This window comes from Scomber scombrus, chromosome 7 (genome assembly GCF_963691925.1).
Source record: "Scomber scombrus chromosome 7, fScoSco1.1, whole genome shotgun sequence".
In the NCBI taxonomy this organism is placed as follows: domain Eukaryota; kingdom Metazoa; phylum Chordata; class Actinopteri; order Scombriformes; family Scombridae; genus Scomber; species Scomber scombrus.
The window spans coordinates 20,360,096-20,379,630 of NC_084976.1; the positions used below are offsets into that span (position 1 = coordinate 20,360,096).

At 41.7% G+C, this 19,535-nt stretch overlaps 1 protein-coding gene across 1 annotated transcript in view; it reads left to right on the plus strand.

Moving 5' to 3' along the window:
• si:ch73-22o12.1 (nectin-2) overlaps positions 1-19,535 on the plus strand; it is an 80,055-nt gene that overhangs the window by 56,464 nt on the left and 4,056 nt on the right. The window lies entirely within an intron of this gene.

Genomic DNA, 19,535 nt, shown 5'->3' on the forward strand with positions numbered 1-19,535 from the left:
TCCAGAGTGATGTTATCTGCACTGGCCAGCTTCCCTGTAGGGTTTAAGTCTTCTCTGTCTTTTTAGTTTGACGTTAAATAACAATGCAGTGTCTGTCAGAACTTCACAAAGTTGTGTGTGTGTATGTGTCTTTGTCTGCTCATGTGCATGTGTCAGCTCCTCTTTTATATCTACAGACTCTCTCCATTCATCTGTCTGTCATCTAATCTAGACATCTCTTTTCCTGTAATCACTTCTTCTGCCCCATCTTCTTCTCTGCCGCTCCTATCTTCTTATCGTCTGCTGCGGTCGAAATGTTGGAACATTGTGAATCTGTTAAAGAAGAGTGCGTGTTTGTGCACGTGTGTGTCAGCAGCTATGTCTTTGTGTTTCTGCATCCAACAGTGGGGATGTAAAATCTTCTCTAATCATTCCACTTCCTCTTTTCTCATTTGCAACACATCCCCAATCACTTGTGATTGAACCCAGAGGCATCGTTTTAACAGGGAAATACATTATTGATTTAATCCATTAATTATTGCTTCAAGATACAGAAATCTGTATGCATGATGTCAAACTGCTCCAAGCTGTTAAGTCTTTCATATAGTGATGGCAGTCTGACACTGTCCTTTACTGGTGTCCATGTATGTTTAAATGCATTTATATGTGTGTGTGTGTGTGTGTGTGTAACAATGTGTGCCACATGTATAGCTGCTGTGGTGATCAGTGACCACAGTGTAGCACCTGCTGGGTGTCCAATGTATGTCTTTGGCCCCTTGTTAACCCCTCTTCTTCTCCAGGGTCCCCAGTGATTTCAGCAGTGTCGCCTGCCACTCAAGCCCACAGCAGAGGCATCATGGGTAACGGCCCAGATTCACAGTTGAAGTGCACTTCAGTGTATAATGTGTGAACGGGAGAGAGAGAGTTTGGAAAATAGCCCGGCATTGCCAATGCGATGCACAGCTACACTGCACCATCCCCTGTCCGTTTAACTGTCAGCTTGGGGCAGTGATGGAATAAAATAGTCTTGAACGGACAAAAGGTCTTATCTAAGAGGAGGAAATTAAATCTTATTGAAATTTGGCTTTTGCCATCGCATGAGCCCTACGTGAAATGTTTATAAACACAAAACGATTATCACCTTCACAAATGTGTTTTGGTGACAGCAATAACTGGTTTATCCCAGCCTCAAACCTCAGATTTGACCAGCCGGCTTTTAACAGGCGGAAACCTCAGCGGAGAATTATGCTCTGTACAGTGTGTGTAATAGCTGGAACTTCTTTGTTGTGTGCTAACAACAGGGTATAAGCTGCAAAATAGATGGCATTGAGCATTCACAGCGTGCGTGAATGCAGGACTCAGATTTTGATTAATTTATGTTCCAGTACATTTCAGATTTCCTAAGTCATTACCCTCCCAAACGACCGTCATTCCCTGAAGAGTCAGACAAACAAAACTCTTATAAACAAGTGCGTGCTCTGGTCTGATCCTCATGTCTCTCTCGTTTGTTGACTTGGCGTGGTGCTTTGCATGCTCTCTGCGGGGGTCTGCATGTCATCACATGGCCCCCAGTTCAGTGGCAAGTTATTTATCTGTGTATTACACACACTGTCCAGGTACTGCCCGCAGGTCGTTTATCCTCCATAGGTTCCTACTATCCTGATATATGGAGCTGTTACATTTCTGTATCACAACACACTGCCTGCAGAACAAACACACTTGCAAACTGTGCAGCTGGTTTGTCATGGTGTGTGTCTGTCTGTGTGAAAGGGTAGCGTGTTTGTGTGTGTGTGTTTGAGTTTGTTTTTTCCCGGTCATTTATCCTATTTTAAGGCCCTTTACTCTGCTGTCCTCCTCTTAATACCACTTTTGCTCTGGTGCTTCAGGGTTTTTTGTCGCCTATTATTCATTAGTGTGGGTAGGTGGTAGCGGTAAAAAGAGATTGAGGCGGTGTGTGTGTTTAATTTTTACACTGGCTTTACTGTTTTTCTTCTTGTGCAGCAAGGAAAGCACAATAATATTTTTGTGGTACACATTCATGCACATGTGATGTTTTTCCATGTAGATTTAAATGCAAAAAACCCCAGAACCTTATAATATTAAATTCATTGATATATAACAAGGAAAAACTATAAATTGTCACATACTGTATGAGAAGCTGGAACCAGAAAATGTTTGCTTAATGATTTAAATTATTATTCAATTGTCAGAATAGTTACTAATCATATCAACTAATCGATTAACTGTTGCAGCTCTTAACATATTGAATAAAAATAGATAAATGGTATGGCTATAGCCAATATGGTTGTAGTTCAATGACTTTTGATGTTTATTGGTTAGAATTGGTGTGCATGTGCTAATTATTTTGGCATTTTGTGAACACTGTTGTTGGTGGTAGCCTGTGTGTGTGTGTGTATATGTGTGTGAGTCCCCCTTTCAGTGAGTAGGCAGCGTATTACTTGTCTTGGTGCAATGAGCCAGGCCTTGTATTAGGCAGGTTGAGCTGCAGGGGGAATTTTGTAACACTTGACCTGTTTCACTGAGTCATTTGTGTGGATGGAGAAAGAGAGGGAAAGAAGATGAGAGAAAGAAAGCACACACGAGGGAGGGAGGTAGGGGAGGGCAGCGGAGAGGAGGGCAGCACGAGTGGTTAGGGGTGATTGGAGGGATGAGTGACAATGAAAAGTGATCGAGAGAGGGAGTGAGAGAACAACAGCTGGGGAAGCCGGAGGGAGGAGAAAGGAGATGACAGTGCCTTCATATTTCTTCTTTCTTACTTCCTTTCTCTCTCCTTCTCTTTCTCTCTCACTCATCCCTCGATTCCTATCCTTCATTCGGCAGCCTCTCAGGCAGGCCTGGCTGAGTCGCCCCGCTCCTCATTACTCACCCCTTCAACCTTAAAGGTCACAAGCACGAACCCGGCACTTTAAAATTCAAGAATATCAAACTTCTTTACATAACTGTTGCTGCCTGTTATTGGTGGAGCGTGTGAGTTTTTTGTGTGTGTGCATGCATGCACATCCCCCCTTGTTTTAGTGTGTCTCCATACACATGTTGTTTAAAATACGAGATGCCAGCTACCCACATACATATTAATAGTGTGGTTTTTCATTTGGGGAGCACAGCTGGTGGTCTCCTGCCTTGGAGGAAGAGTTTAAGTCATATATCTGCATCACTGGCTACTTATTCTCTCGCTATCCCCTGTTCCTCCTGTCCTCACATCCTGTGTGTGTGTGTGTGTGGTGGAGGGGTGGAATGACTATAGGATAGTAGTAAGGACAATGAAAGACACATTAGACAATGCTGAATGGTTGGTTCACTACACTAGCCATGAGACTGAGAGTCTACAACAATGCTTTTTTAAAGCTAAATTGTAACATCAGCACTGCTAAAGTTAATGCTAACAATGTCGATGTTTAGCTGAAATAATGTTCATCATTTTAGTTTAGGGTGCCACCATGTTAACATTGGCTAATTAACACCAAACACAAAGTATAGCTAAGACCGATGGGAACCATTAATTTAAACCAAAATATTAGACAAATTAAAAGTATGACCTGATGATGACAATACTTGAAAGTCAGTGGATCACCAATGTTACTGCAGTTAACTTTCTAATGAAAGACATGAATGATTGTACCAAATTTCATGGCAACACCTCCAATAGTTGTGGAGACATTTCACTCAGAACCATAAATACAAACCTGTTGGTGGCACTGGAGGAAATGTCAGAGATAATCAAAGTCATTTGGATTCATCTGTGCATCCAAAAGTTGTTTGTGTATTTCAGTTTGGACCAACACACTGACATTGGCATTCTCAGAGCCATGCCGACAGCGTGACTAAAGAAACATTTTCTTGTTTACCTCTAGTGGTATGCAGATAATTTTGATTTATTTCTCCAGGTTCTGGGATCCACAGATTTCAATAGAACTACTCTTCATTGAATAAATAGTCGCCATGACAACTATTCACAGTGAGGACTGTAGGTAACCCTAAGTCACAGGGACACTGCTTTTGCGAAAATATCACTGTTTAATTTTTCTTTTCAATGTTTACGTTTCTTTTCACCTGAAGTGTCATGGAGTGGTGGCAGAAGTCTGGAGACGAATATCATAAATTTCACAAACTCTCTGAGTGGTTAGTGGAACAACATGTTTTTTCATAAGTTGGGTGAACCAAGTCTTAAATATTTAATGTCTTGTTGCTGCTGTCCCAACAGTGGGTCAGTCTTTATAAGCTCATGCTGTGCACCCAAACAAACCTTGAACTCTCAGAACATAATATGAAATTCTAGTGCAGTTCCTCAGTGACTAAATGTGTCAGTCTGAATTTTGTGAAAATGTTAATAAAATGATGTACAAGAAATCAAGAGTATTTTTAGGTGATGGAATTGTAAGGCCATAGAAAACATTGAGCCTTGTGAATGAATGTTTAATTTGATTATAAACATCATATAGTTTCAATAAAAAGCTGAGGCAAATGTATGTTGCTGTCAACATTGAATAAGAGCATTATTTTCCTACATCATGCGTTAGGATACCAGTTCTCTTTTGGTTCTATCAAAAATGTTGTCTTGTTCCCTTTTTCTTCATATCTGCTTTCATTACCCTCCTTGTCCCCCAATCTCCCTTGTCGCCTACTCTGCCACTCCTGCCACAACTGCGTATAGTACAGTCGTAGCCTTTCGGTGCTGGTGTGACGGCTGGCGTGGCGACTGCTGGCTGCAAGCACGTCCTCTGGTGAAGTGAGCCCAGACGTCAGTCGAAAACAGAGCCTGGTGTTTGGTGACATTTAGCATTTTACTGCAAAAATTATGCATCAATGTTGACATTCAGCCTTATGCATAAAATTCATGATGTATGTGGCAGTTCCTGTAGGCGCTGCAGTGAAAGAGAGGCAAGGAGTTTGTAACAGCTGAGGCACGGCCACACACATCTCCCCACTTACACACATAAAGCATAATATACCCAACACACACACACATACGCTTACATAAATAAATGTTCGCACATACGATTGTGAACAGTCATCATCAAGCATCAAGCTTCATGAATACATTTGAAAGTCATGTATTTCACGTTTCTTTTCATTCTTGTGTCCTCATTATGGATTCAGAGAGAACTCCCTTTTCTTACACACACACACACAGTCTCACACACACACACCTCTCCCTGCGGTACTTCACTTTATTCATTCTTCGTAGATTAATTCCAGGACGACACTTTTTATGATCCCCAATTTATGTCAGCAGTCAGGCAGGCCTCCCCTCTCTGCTTCCTCTCCTCTTATCTCCTCTGCCTCATGTCTCTGTCTCCCCTCTACATGTGCGCTCAATGAAACAATGGTACTTTCTAGTAACGAGCAATGAGTTTGTCAGGTTTTAAAAGGAGAGGAAGACAAATGGAGGGAGGGAATGAGAGGATGTGAAGATAATGGGTTTCTGTGGTGATTAACATTCCACAGTGGCACGTCAAAGAAAGTGTGACTGTCTTATTGTGTCTTTACTGACAGCCAAATGAACGGAGGTCTCGGGACTGGTTTCGTCTAGGCCACAGAGGGTAATAAACATACCATGTCTAATCTACATCTAGGGCGCAGGGGTGTGTCTGTGTGTCAGGGCGTCTGCACACGTATCTCTGTGTAAACCGAGTGTGACACATTCACCCTTTTCTTCTTTTGATAATAGCCCCACGTTTACACAATGCAGCTGGCATGGCGGTGAGTGAGCGCTCTCGGTCAGTGAGTCAGCCGGCAAGCTGACTAACCGGTCATTCAGTCTGTCAGGTGGGATCGCCAGGTTTCTGCCATGCTGCTGTGACACACCTGTCACCTGGAGCAAGAGAGACTGATCCTGTGTGTGTGTGTGTGCGTGTGTGTGCGTGTGTGTGTGTGCGCCAGGAAATGAAGTTAGGAAAAAGCTGCTGCTCTATTATGCTGAGAATGACATCATTCCTGCTGAGTGAACACTGTTGACGTGTGGGATTTGCTGAAAAGGTGGTAAGTGCTATGCACATACGTGCAACTTGCACCTGTCGTTTCCATCATTAATTTAACTGGCAACAAAAAAAAGATGTAGACAGTAATAAATGTATATGGAACATAGATGTAGGTATCCCTCTATTTCTTTAAAATATCCATTTGAACTGTGCCATCTAAATGTATAACTGAGAAGTGCTTAAAAAACTATGTAAACTGTGTTATTATTGTTATTAAAGCTGAAATGATCAATGGATTTGCCAATCTACATACAATTAAAATTGATCAAAACCTATTTTGAGCCGTTAAAAGAAAAAAAACAACAACTAAGAAGTTACTTAATTCCAGTCTTAAAATTTGGAAGAATTTTCAGATTTTCTTCTTTTTATGTGATAAATAACTGTCTGGTTTGGGGTTGTTAGTCCAACAAAACAAGCAGTTTTGGGAAAATATGATTGACATTTTTAATATAGTTTTGACATTTTACGGCTTTAAAACATCATTGATTAATAGAGAAAATAATAGATAGGTTAATCCATAATGAAATAATTTATTTGCCACCTTCATTTTGACTGTTTGCTGTGAAAATTGCTTAAAACACACAGAACCAACTTTATCAAAGACTTTTCACCTTATTTAGTTGTATAGTTTTTTTCTAACTTGATTAACAAGTAAATTAATGGATTTAAATATGCCAATCACAAGCAATAACTGTTTGCATTAGTATTTATTCATATAAACAATTCTACAAACAAAATATAGTCGTCATTGTATTAACAAACTATAGAAAATAACTACTTGCAAATATTTCTCTTCTGTGTTAATATTTGACTTGTGTATTAAAGTTCATTGCAGTATTGCGTAGGTGGCCCCAATGGGAATCAGACTCTTAGACCTGATGTTAGTAAGTCTCATCCTGAGCTATAACAGGACCTAGATACAATTCTGCCTCAGGGTTTATCATCAATATTTCCTCAACTTTTCATGCTAGATATAGGCCACAAATGCTTTGCTAATCAGGTAGTCTGTCTGGAGGTTGCTCATAGATTCAAAGCTAAGATCAGTTGATTCTCCCCAGTCCCTGACTTTGATCCTAATGTCTCATCCGCCCTCAGATCAAAATGTACATCCGACTCTTCCCTGCTGTTCCGCTGGGCTGTGCATGGACCCGTACACAGTCAGGTGTGCTTTGAAAGCTGAGCAGAGCAGACAGCTTTTTGAGCTAAGTTAAGCCAGGGATTAAGGAGAAATTTACTGCCCAGGTGTGTGTAATAGTATCTATTTTTGTCTCTGCCTTCAGAGAGAAATGCCTGGTTTTCCTCAGAACGGCATCAAAACCCCCTTGCATCATCCCCGGCTGTTACCCGCTCCTTTCGCACAGGTGTTTTTGTAATCCACACACACTTGCAGGTGCTTTGACTGTACGCTGTATCTAGTCTCTTTTTGTGAGCATACTGTTGAGTGTGTGTTGTCTACTACACATGTGCTCTGTATGTGTACATGTATGTGACTGTGTTGGGTGTGTGTGAGTGTTCCCTCTCTTCTTGCGTGCCTAACTGGCTCTGACACATCTGTGGCTTTTGCAGGCGAATCATGGCTGGTGCCAAACTGCCAAGAAATCAATGCAACAGACTCTGCTCTCCTTCTTTCCCCCTTACATTGTCCCTCTCCCTGCTCCTCAGTCTGCCCCCCTCTTTCTCTCTCTCTCTGTCTGTCTCAGTCTCTTCTCTCTCCTTTTTTCCCTCTGTCTTGCTTAGAGCCCTTATTAAAAATGGAGTGAGTGTGTGCTGCATATTTAAAATGGTCATGGATGGATTTAAACGGCTGATGGTATTCAGTGTCTCCTCAGGGAGCTGCTATGAGCCCTTAAGCTGACTCCTCTGACTGGAGCCTGACTGACTGGTGAGCACACACTAAACCTCTAATAATGACTTGTGTACACACAGTCAACCCAGTGCTGCCATGCACGCACACACAAGACACGCACACACACACAGGCAGACGTGCACATGTGTACGCACACATTATAGCACACACTGCTCAGTTGTGACAAGGACGCTGGTCACGTCCGTTATTCATTGTGTGTGTGTGTGTGTGTGTGTGTGTGTGTGTGTGTGTGTGTGTGTGTGTGTGTGTGTGTGTGTGTGTGTGTGTGTGTGTGTGTGTGTGTGTGTGTGTGTGTGTGTGTGTGTGTGTGTGTGTGTGTGTGTGTGTGTGTGTGTGTGTGTGTGTGTGTGTGTGTGTGTGTGTGTGTGTGTGTGTGTGTGTGGACTCATCCGTCAATAACTCATTAGTTTGCCCGCTTTGATGTAGAAGTGTGTAAATGTTTTTTAACTGTATTTGAAGACAGTCTTACGAGTGCACAGGCGTGTGCGTGTGCATGTGTGTGTGCGATCTCGACAATAGCCAGGGTAGATGTCACACTGAGCCCCTTCAGGTTGAGCAGCAAGTGTTTCTGTCATGTTGTCTTTCATGCTGGCTTGGATTTGGGCTTCAATCTGCACCCAAGTGTCCTTCACTGAAACATTATTGATTACCCCACACACTCTCAAATACAGAACATAAATACTGTTGCTGTGAAACACACACAGACTAACACACGTACTGATAAACAGACGCCCCCACGTAGAGGGGAGGGCAGGAGGATCTTAACAGGCAAAAATGAGAGGTGGAGGAGATTGAGGAGTTTGGTAATGCATGCATAGTCAGATGAATAGTGCATAAAAGAGCATTTCCAATAACTAACCTGCGCCTGCAACCATTTTTGGTTTGGAACAATGAGATCAGTGGCATTGCCTTCAGTGCATTCAGTACAAGGCGGAGGATGAGAATGTAGATTTATTCATTATTGATGCTGCAAGGGTTTTTAACGCAGGCTACTTGGTGTAATTCTGTTTGATGTATGTATGGCAGTTTTATGTCTTTCATCCGTGACATGTGAGAGTTAAAGCGTGTCCTTAAATGTGAATATTTGCATCTGTGTGCATGCATTAGCAACCATGTCAGTTTGGATGTTGATTCCTGTGTGCACTTGTGTTTTTGTGCTTGTGGAAGGCCTTGACACGTGTGTGCCTGCCAGCATGCATGCTCACATTTCTGTGTCTGTAAATTCAAGGCGCTGGCCGGTGAGTTAGAGCAGCACTGTAGAGTGATGTATAATTGACAGAGCTGCACACATTCAGACACAATGATGACCTTCGAGAATTCTGATACATGCACAACAGTTGCAGAAATCAAAGGAGGTACACACGTCTGGTTTCCAAAATAGTTTTTTTTTTTTATCCTTAGATTTATATACAGAAGCACAGATTTTGTGTGTAGAGAGTGTGTGTGCTTACAAAATGTGCCAGAATATAAGTTGCAGCCTCTCTACAAATGAATAAATCATCAGCACTCTATGCCAAGCAGCCAATCAACCACACTTAAACACTAATGAAATCATTCTTTATTCCAATACAGATAAATTGAACTCTGAATGCTTTCTTCTCCACCTTCCCATCTCTTCTGTGTTCTATTGTCTCTGAGTCCACCCGCTCCCGCTGGCAGTGCATAACTGAATGGGAATGGAGGAAACGTCTTTCTTAATGAGCGTTTGAATTCGAGTTCGGTGAGAGCATAGTTTTCGGGTGTCTCGACAGCTCATATTGTTGTGGTTTCTCTCCAGGGGCATGGGATGAAGAGGAGAGTGAATGAATGTAGAGGTCGCGCAGGGCCATTATGGCTCTGTGTGTCATTAATCAGTGGCTGATGAGAGGCAGTTTGAGGGAGAGATGGGCCCTATTACAGCTATGGCACTCTCAGGACTCCATGAGGCTCTTTTAGACTGCCTACTCTGCGGTCAACAATACAATAGGTACAAACACTGTAAACAGTGCTTGAAAGGAAATCATTATCCCGCACTAAAAAAAACAACAAATTCTGCATGAGGATCATTAGTTTCATGTTATCAAGCTGACAGCATGTGACATTTTTAGCTTTTCTTGTGCCACCCACCCATGCTGGTTCCTCATTTTCTTCAATTGCTTTTCCTTCTAAATATCTTCTACTTCTCCACCCTCCAGCTTGAATCTTCTATTCTGTTAGTTCTTTCCTATATGTTGTACACTCTCTCCCCTCCTTCTCTATCTCTGTCTCTTCCTCTGTGCGTTGTTTCCTCTCTGGCAGTCTGTGTGAGGAACTTGGTAGGAGGGCGACATGAAGAGCACTCTCATGCAAGTCGGCGAGCGTTGAAAGAAAAGGAACTCACTGACTCTCCACGCTTTAGAGAAAGAGGGAGGGAAGGAGCGGTAGCCAAGTCCTACACATTTTTTTTTCACCCCCTCCTATCTTAACATTTCTGCACAGCAGGCTGCTGAATGGATTGCAGTACACAGAAGCTATTACGGTGTAGCATCCTGGCTGTAGGGAAGAAATCTAGAGGATAGCAGAGTTAGGGGTTTTATGTGTAGCCAAGTGGTGGGTAATGAGGTGAGAGTCCCTTCTAGCCAGAGGTTAGCAGTGGTTAGGAGGGCAGGTAAACATACCAGCTGCTCCTGCCTGCCTGGCCTCAAGGCCACGGTGACACTGGTAGTGGAGGAGAGAGTGGCGGGGGGGCGGTGAGGAGAGTGGAAAAAGCAGGGCGACAAGATGGATGGGAGGCCTAAAGGCATCATGAGGTAAAATAGGCAGCTGGATATTCTCAGATTGCAACATTTACTATAAGTTACAATATTAACCCAGGGTGATGAGGTTACCTTTAAAGTCCGTTTCCATGACGGCTGATAGTTACCTCATTTTAAATTATAATCAATAGTCATTAAGATTTAGGAAATTACTGCGGTTACCTGATTACTTTCAGGTTTCCAGACATTTTCTTGTGTCATATGTAATAGACATGAAGGACAGCTGCTGTTATATGAAAAACCTTTCTAGTTTCTCATTTTAACTCTTAAAGGAATAGTTGGACGTTTTGGGACATGAGCTAATTCATTTTCTTACTCAGAATTAAATGAAAAGATTTCAAGTCTGTGCATTAAGTATGGAGCTTTATATCTAGGAGGTGCTTCGCTTAGCATTGAGAAGTAGCAGGGAACTACTAACCTGGCTCCAAACTTCAAAAAACTGCTTACCCATGTACAGTATCTACATCTCAATGATTAACATGTTTTATTATGTATATTAAATCAGTACACAAACACAAGCATAAAAATTACATTTGTTGGTTTATTTTGTTACCTGATTGAACTATTTCTTGTCAGTTACATGGTGTAATTCATATTAAATCTACTAATTGTCATTTTGTCTGTTTTTGTACTAATTAAACACAAGGATGTTAACCAAAGAGCTTTAGAGGCTTTTTCTAAACCTTTGGACAGAGACAAGCTAACTTTGCCCCTGTTTCCAGGGTTTATCCTAAGCAAAGCTGCTGATCTCCCAGCTCCAACTCCGTACTGAACACACAGACATGACACACAGTGGTATCAGTCTTCTCATGTAACTCTTGGCAAGAAAGTCAATAAGTGCATTTTTAAAATGTCAAACCATTCCTCCCAACTTTGATTTGTTTGAGGGATAGGCGTAAATGTAATCCTATGATTAATTAACTTTCCACTGAGTAGTATTATATCATTTTGTGATATTGTTTTATGGGATTGTTCCAAATGATTCCAAGCAAACTGTAATAAGAAAGTAACAAAATCAATTATTTAAGTTTTTCTCTGATATAATGGTTAGCAACATAACATCGTTAATTACTCTTGACATCAAATAATTTATTTATGTAATCTTTGCATGCATTTGATATATCATGATATCATATCATATCCAGCTCTAACTGAAGGCTTTGTCTTAAACTACATTTTGTATATTTGTCATAATTTAAATGATCGCTGTAGTTTTTTGTAAGTGGTTCCAATCCTGAAGTTGATCACAGATTGCATTTTAAATGTATTCCTTGAAATAATCTATTTGTCTGAACATAAAGACAGAAAATAGTATAATCAAGCATTATTGAACCCTAATTACAGAATTTAGAAGAAACATTACGTAAAATATATATGCAGCACACATGTTGCATTTTGATATCCCCACTTCAGTTTTGATACAGTGCTGTAATTTATAATTATTTTAATGTGTTTGATATTCAGTGCTAAAGTGTCAAAATCGATTGAGAATTTAATGTGCTTCCATGAATGTGAGAACAATCTGACCTGTGCTTTTTGAGCACTTGTAACTTTTCTGCCAAGTATCTGCTTGCTGTTTGCAGCTACACGTATTACCTCTTAGCCTTCTGTCTCTTAGCCTTCTGTCTCTCTGTTTGTGAGACAGACAGACAGACAGACAGACAGACAGACAGACAGACAGACAGACAGACAGACAGACAGACAGACAGACAGACAGACAGACAGACAGACAGACAGACAGACAGACAGACAGACAGACAGACAGACAGACAGACAGACAGACAGACAGACAGACAGACAGACAGACAGACAGAGAAGGAGAAACAGAGTCCTTGTAGTACACCAGATCATTCATGTCCTGAGTGGACAGTTACATTTGGCTAATGCAAGCCCTCTTTCTCTGCTGGCTGCAGCTGACCACCTCAGTGCCAGTGTAAAGTGGACTGTAAATATTGACTGGGAGACAGCAAGAGCCGAACAGCGACCTTGTCAGAGAGGGAAAGAAAGAGAGAGGGAGATGGAGGAGAGGGAATGATGGAGCAGGGAGAAAAAGAGAGGAGGAGGAAGGGAAGAGATAAAGAGAGAGAGAGAAGGAGAGAGAGTTTCTGCCTTCTCCCAAGGCAACTGAGTGTGCTTTGATGCACTGTGGCAGGGAACACACTGTCTCCCCAGAGAGGGAGAGGGAGAGCAGCGCCACACACACACACACACACACACACACACACACACACACACACACACACACACACACACACACACACACACACACACACACACACACACACACACACACACACACACCATGCAGAGTTTTAATATACCACACAGCTTCTTAAAATGTCAAAATGCACACACTTGCCTACACTCGCACCAGGGCTGGGCAATATATCAATATGATATCGATATTGTGATAGACAGGGTGCAGAATTATTTTTTCTGTCCACCGGCCAAATGGCTAATGAATGTTCGAATTTTACAAGCCACTTTATAGATTACTGTTGTCTTTTTGGCTAGTGAGTGAAGCAAATCCAGCAGCCACTTGCATATTTTACCAGTATTTGGCTGTTGGCTGGTGCTAATTATGTGCCCTGGAGACTAGATACCGTCTTAGATTTTGGATATTGTAATATGAGATATGACTTAAGTGTTTCCTGGTTCAAAAGGCTGCATAACCAGAAAGTAATTTTCTGAACTTATCAGACTGTTTTAGCCGTTCTGTTATATCGCCCACCCATAACGCATATGCACACTTGCAATTCTGTATGTACACCCAGTCACAGTGGTGGTGACATGAATTTAATCCTAAAATGGTTAAAATACATGAGGTAAAGCTCTGGAATCACAGTAGATTAGAAATGACCGGCATCACTGATCTGCCCAAACCGAAAACTCTCTCTCTCTCTCTCTCTCTCTCTCTCTCTCTCTCTCTCTCTCTCTCTCTCTCTCTCTCTCTCTCTCTCTCTCTCTCTCTCTCTCTCTCTCTCTCACACACATACACATACACATACACATACACACACACACACACACACACATAAAATTCAGTCAGCATTTCTTTCTGTCAGATTGGTAGAGTCTGTCCTCCCGGAGCTGTTCAACCAGTTGTGTTGTCCGAACAAGCACAATCAATTTGATCTGATTTGCTTCGTGCTGAAATGAGTTGTAATGGCATCATGAGCGCAGTGAATAGTAAATGGCAGTGATGGCGACGGTGATTGTGGTAGAGGGTGTAGCAGGTCTTCAACTGCCATAAAATTAATGTCAGAAGTAGCTGCACCACTCAACACTGTAGCACTTGCATTGATTGTGAATAATTTAAGTGTGTGTGCGTGAGGTGTAGATGTGTGTGGCCAGCCTGCAACTCATGTATGTATCCTGTCAGTGTGGCCACAACCTTTACTTTGTTCTTTTTTTCTCTTTTTCTTTCTCCTTTTTTTCTCCGCCTCCCTTATTTCCTTCACTCTATTCTGTGTAGTTATCTATGCAGTTGATTATTAGGTTACTGTATTACCAGGGTGGTAGGCAGGTGTAAGCACAGCTCAACCTGAGTGAATGCATCAGTAGATGGATAGCGGTGTATATTTTACCAATTTAACCTCAGAAATCTAAAGGCTAGGATTTTTCTTTTCTCTTAGTGAGCAATGAGATTACATGTACTGTTCTTTATCTTAATCTCTTTCAGAGGCCATCAATTCATTCTGTCCTAATCTCATCTCCAGGCTTTCTGCTGTGACCGGGTAGCCTTGTGTTTTTTTCTATGCCGGATGGCTCTGTAGCCTGTTTCTCAGCTTAGTTCTCTGTAAAAGACACTAAAAGGCTCGAGTTTCAGCTGAAACTGGTTTGTCTCGTTACATTTCAAACTTAAGGGAAGACCTTAAGTTTCGACTGACATCTCAAAAACAACAAGGAAAAACTTGCTGCCATTAAAAGGGAATATTAAATTTAAAAGAAATGTTTGCTCCTTCAAAGACATTATGGTGGTGGGGTGATCAAACGTTGTGGATTTATATAATTAAATAGACATTTTTCATTTTGCTGAAAAGCATACTTGAGAGCGACTTAAAAGATATGAGGGAGGAAAAGAGGGAACGATGACACACGGCACAATTCACAAGTGAGACAATCCCATAACGTAACCACCACATGGCTAAGGCTGCAACCCACTGAGCCAACAGGACGCCTCAGGCTTTGGATATTTTGGTCAACTGTTCTTTTTTAAGTGAAGCTAACCCATTAGGAATGAATTTCATCTCAACTAGAGAAGGATTGTTTTGCCAGTGACCAACTAATCTTTTAAGCCAAGACCAATCTCACCTATATCTGAACCTTTTTCTCTACTGCATCTACAGGACTCTACAGGATGTAAATATCTGAGTTTAAGGTTTGTTAGTGGGCTTTCTGTGACATGCTGTGTGTCTATCTGCACAGATTTGTGGAAGAGGTCAGAGAGGGTAATAAAAACAGGCTTATCTCTACTCGTTAGGCACAGGAGATAAGAGATGCACAGGGAGAAGCTGCAGATTTGTGCTGTTGTATTACCAGGCCAGACAAGCGAATCCCAAATTACACCGGTGATGGAGCAGGATGACAGGAAAGAGGGATGATGGGAATGAAGGAGGGATGGATAGAAGAAGAGGAGAGGAGGCAGAGATAAATGCAGCAAAAGCCAGGCCTGTACGGGGAGCTGAGAATAGGCCAGCGATGTTAACCTTAATCCCTTTGGGGAGAGCCGTAAACACACAGGAAGAGAGAACAAGGGATTGAGTGGAAAAGAGAGGGATGTGAGATCTTTGTCTTCCCGCTCTGTCCTTCATCCCCTCAGCATGTGATCAGTCAGTTGCAGGCAGCTGCCGGGAAATCCCTCTGTACTTATCTGAAGCCAGCCTCTTAATCACAGCCTTCATCTCACTTGGCTCTTCCTCCTCTCTTTTGATTCCTCTCTTCTCACCTTCTCTCTCCTTAATGTCACCCTCCCAAACACTGCTGTTTGGACCCCGTCGTCCCTCCTTGACTCATCTCTCGATGAATCCTCTTTCGCAAAGCACTCCAACCTCGTTTAAGCTTTTACTTCAGTGAGTCATGCACTTAGTTGTTAAGGAGCACTGATCTGTCTACTGAAATTTTTTACAATGTGCAAAAGTATTTTTTAGACAGAAATTAAGAGAAGAGGCAAAACTGAAAAACTCGTGCCGATGGCTGCAGAAGTGCAGCCGGAATTCAGCCATGCATCTCAAAAGCTCCAGAGATTCCGCTGGTATTTTCGACTTTGCTGAAGTAGGTCTGTGGTAATTTCAGACAGTTTCAGCCAACCATCCAGCCTCATCTCCTCTCCCTTCGCTCCCTCCTCCTCGGTGCCCCTTGGGAGAGTGGTGGTCTATGGTTGACTGGCTGGCCAGGAAGGCAAGTGTGAACGAAGGAGGGCTCGCATATAGGTAGAGATAGATGTGTATCTGACTGGATGGCCCCTGCATTGATCTGCTCAGAGGGAGGGAGCTGACCTTTAACTGAGTTTCAACTGTGGACGACTTCTCCATTCACAGTAAAGCAAAACACCACTTGATTCAGTTGGAGATGCAGCTGCTGGTTGCCTTAGGGCTCCTCTCCACTTATAGAGCGTTGGGTGTTTTTGTCTGTTGCTTGGATGCTTAGATATGTATGTAGATATGTCTTTTTGTATGCATGTGGTGCTGGTCTGGAAAGGAAAGGCAGCAGGGCACGGGGGCACGCTGCAGACCAGCATGTCGGTGTAAATATGTCAGACTGAGTGATGAGGATACGGTACAGGATGCCATCTGCCTCTTAATACAATGCTGTGTGGGTGTAGGTGCGTACATGAGTGTGTTTTTGTGTTTTAGCGTGTGTGCATGTGTGTTTGGTATTAATGTACTCTATATGTGTGGGTAAGTGCATGTCTGATTGTATGTCCTTGGTAAAGAGCTGCAGGGATTTAAACAGGCCCAGCAGATGTACAGTGCACGTATACACACACACACACACACACACACACACACACACACACACACACACACACACACACACACACACACACACACACTCACACACACACACACACACACGTCTTATTCTGGGATATTTCATTAGTGCAAGACATGGGTGGTGTCCAGGGCCAACACAGAGGGCACGGTCTCAAGTCAAGTCATTCACACAGATGCATCGCACCTCAATCCTTAAAATTGGCCTCCTTTCCTGCAGCTCTCTCTTCTCTATCAGAGGTTATCTGAGTGGAAGGAACAGCTTTCTACCTGAAACCTGCTGAATGAAAATGGCATTGGTCGGATAATGACGCCCGTAAGATAAGGCAGGCAAAAGGAGGGGGGGAGGGGGGGAGGGGGGGGGGGGGGGACACCTCTATAGAGTTTTTTAAAAAATCCCGGGAGGCAAAATGGAGGGGGGTTGTGTGATGATAAACAGGCACGGCGCTGGAATGAGGAAGCAGTAACACAAAAACACTCGAAAGACAAGGCAGGTTTGAGGTTCAGAATGAAAATGCCCTGTGGCTGTTCAGGGGTTTGATTTTATAGAGACAGAGCACCACCATGTGGCAGATGGATTATACTGCGTCAAAATGATTTTTATGTGAGGAGGAATGAAGCATTTAATGCCAAATAATTGCAACAGTTGGAAAATTTACTAGAGCCTGAACGTCTGCCAGTACTTTGTGTCCAGTCCGTGTCTTTGGATTGGGTCTTCGTCAAATCAAATCTGCATCCCCATTGAACACCATCATGACTTTGAAATGCCACAGTAAAATGTTCTCCACACTCCCTCATGACTATCCTTGTAAAAACGGACTAATTATTTATCATTGTTCATTTTAAAGTTCTTGTTCTTTTATAACCTAAAGTCTGTGTTTTATGGCTGAGCTGACACAAAGTATGTTTTACAAGCTCACGGTTAGACACTTTTTAAGATTCAGACTGTTGCATGAATAATTAGTTTTCATTTCCTGCAGCCACCATCCTGAATATCCTCTCCAGCATAAGAGCGGCGTGTTCTCATCATTTTATTACAAAACAGCTGAAAACCTTTAATAACCTCTTGGCTGTAAATCCAGTCTTGGGGGATGCTAACCAAACAAAATCTATTATTGTCCAAAGAATTCAATACTATTATTTTTTGATATTTTGGAGATTGCTGTTGGTGGGAAGTGATTCATTAGTAATCATTATTGAAGAGTATCATTTCATAACTTTTGCAAAAAGAAATATGTTAGTAATATCAAGATATTGCACCAACTAGTATCCCGGAAAATATCTTGTCTAATATCACAATACAATTAATATTGCAAACACCTATTCTTAGATAAAATTTCATTTTCCTGTGGAATACATTTTATGAAAATGTAATTTAATGCATTTGATTCATTTTTATGATAAGTATACCATAATATTTGTAATATATTGAAAGAAAAATACAGTATCTTTACATAATATATTGTTATTTAAATCCAAAACATTTAGCTGAGATGATTTCTTTTTATTAATCCAATTATATAGTCTCAGCTGACAGGCACACTATTGGGAAGGTACTCAAAGGAAATGTATAATTCATGTTTGATTTGAATCTTGAGAATGAAACACATATTCCACATCACGTATGAGTGCCGTGGCAGCGTGTCCCCCCTCCAGAAACAGAAAACTACTTTAGATGCAATGAGGGCACCACATGTTGGTTTTGATCCCAAGATAGGTGCAATATAAGTTTCTGCACTTGAGGAAAAAACAATGTGAAACTTACTTGCAGATATGTAAAACTTACACATCCAAAGCAGCACAATTAATTCAGTTCACCCCATCAAAAGATTTTCTATTTATTATGTCCATAAAAATTTTGAGTAACCATAGAACCTTTTTATTTCATCTTTAAAGAGCCGGAAAGCTTAGCGATTATTGTTGTTATTCTGCAGATTAACATGCACGCTGTCCTTTTTTTTATTTCTTGTCTTTCATTTTGTCATTTAGTCAAGTACAACTAAATCCCCAAATCATAACAATAACATGACAGAGAATTCATGTTTAAGATAAATGCTTTATAACTGACTCACAATAAAACGGATAAAAGAGAAAGGACAACCAAAGACAGTATGCAGGGTCAGAGGTAAGAGATGATGTCATGGGTTGTAATGACGAGTAGGGAAAGAGGTGATCATTAAGACACTTGTATATTCCAAAGAATGGAAATTATTAGGAGATATTCAAAGTAGTCTATTGTTAGAGGAGAAATGTAATTAGCGGACTAACAACATTTAATCATGACCCATCCAATTACCAGGACCAGAGTTTGTTCTCATCAAATAGCTTCAGATCCTCTCTGCCCTTTACCGCCCCCTCATCAGCATAATCCCCTGGGAATACTGGCGGATAATGAGCCCGGTTGCACCTTCAGTAAACACACGGTGTGTGCGTGCGTGTGTGTGTGTGTCATGGTTCATGTTCAGTGTGGTCATGGTTCATTAGTGGAACCTCTGCATGATTCTTCTGGTTCTTCTTAATCACCCATGTGACTAAGAAGAACCTAATCAAGCTGCATTCTGTACTTCACCAGCACGTGAACACACACACACACGCACACACACATGTACACACACACACACATGCACACACACACACACCTTATTAGGTGTTCCTTATTAGGCCAGCCTTAGTCATGGGTCTTATAGTGCTACAACTTTTAACAATTATCTGACGTACAGTCTTGCACTATGTAAATAAACTTCTTTTTATGTGTGTTAACTAAGTAGTAAGTCATAAGATAAAGGTGGGGGGCCGTACGATGATTAACAAAATATGACAGATGACAAAACATAGAAAGAAAAACTGACTTTCTATCATTTGAAGGCCCGAAGCTTACAACACATCCCATGGCTGCCTCCTTCTTCTTCTTTAAAGCGACTAT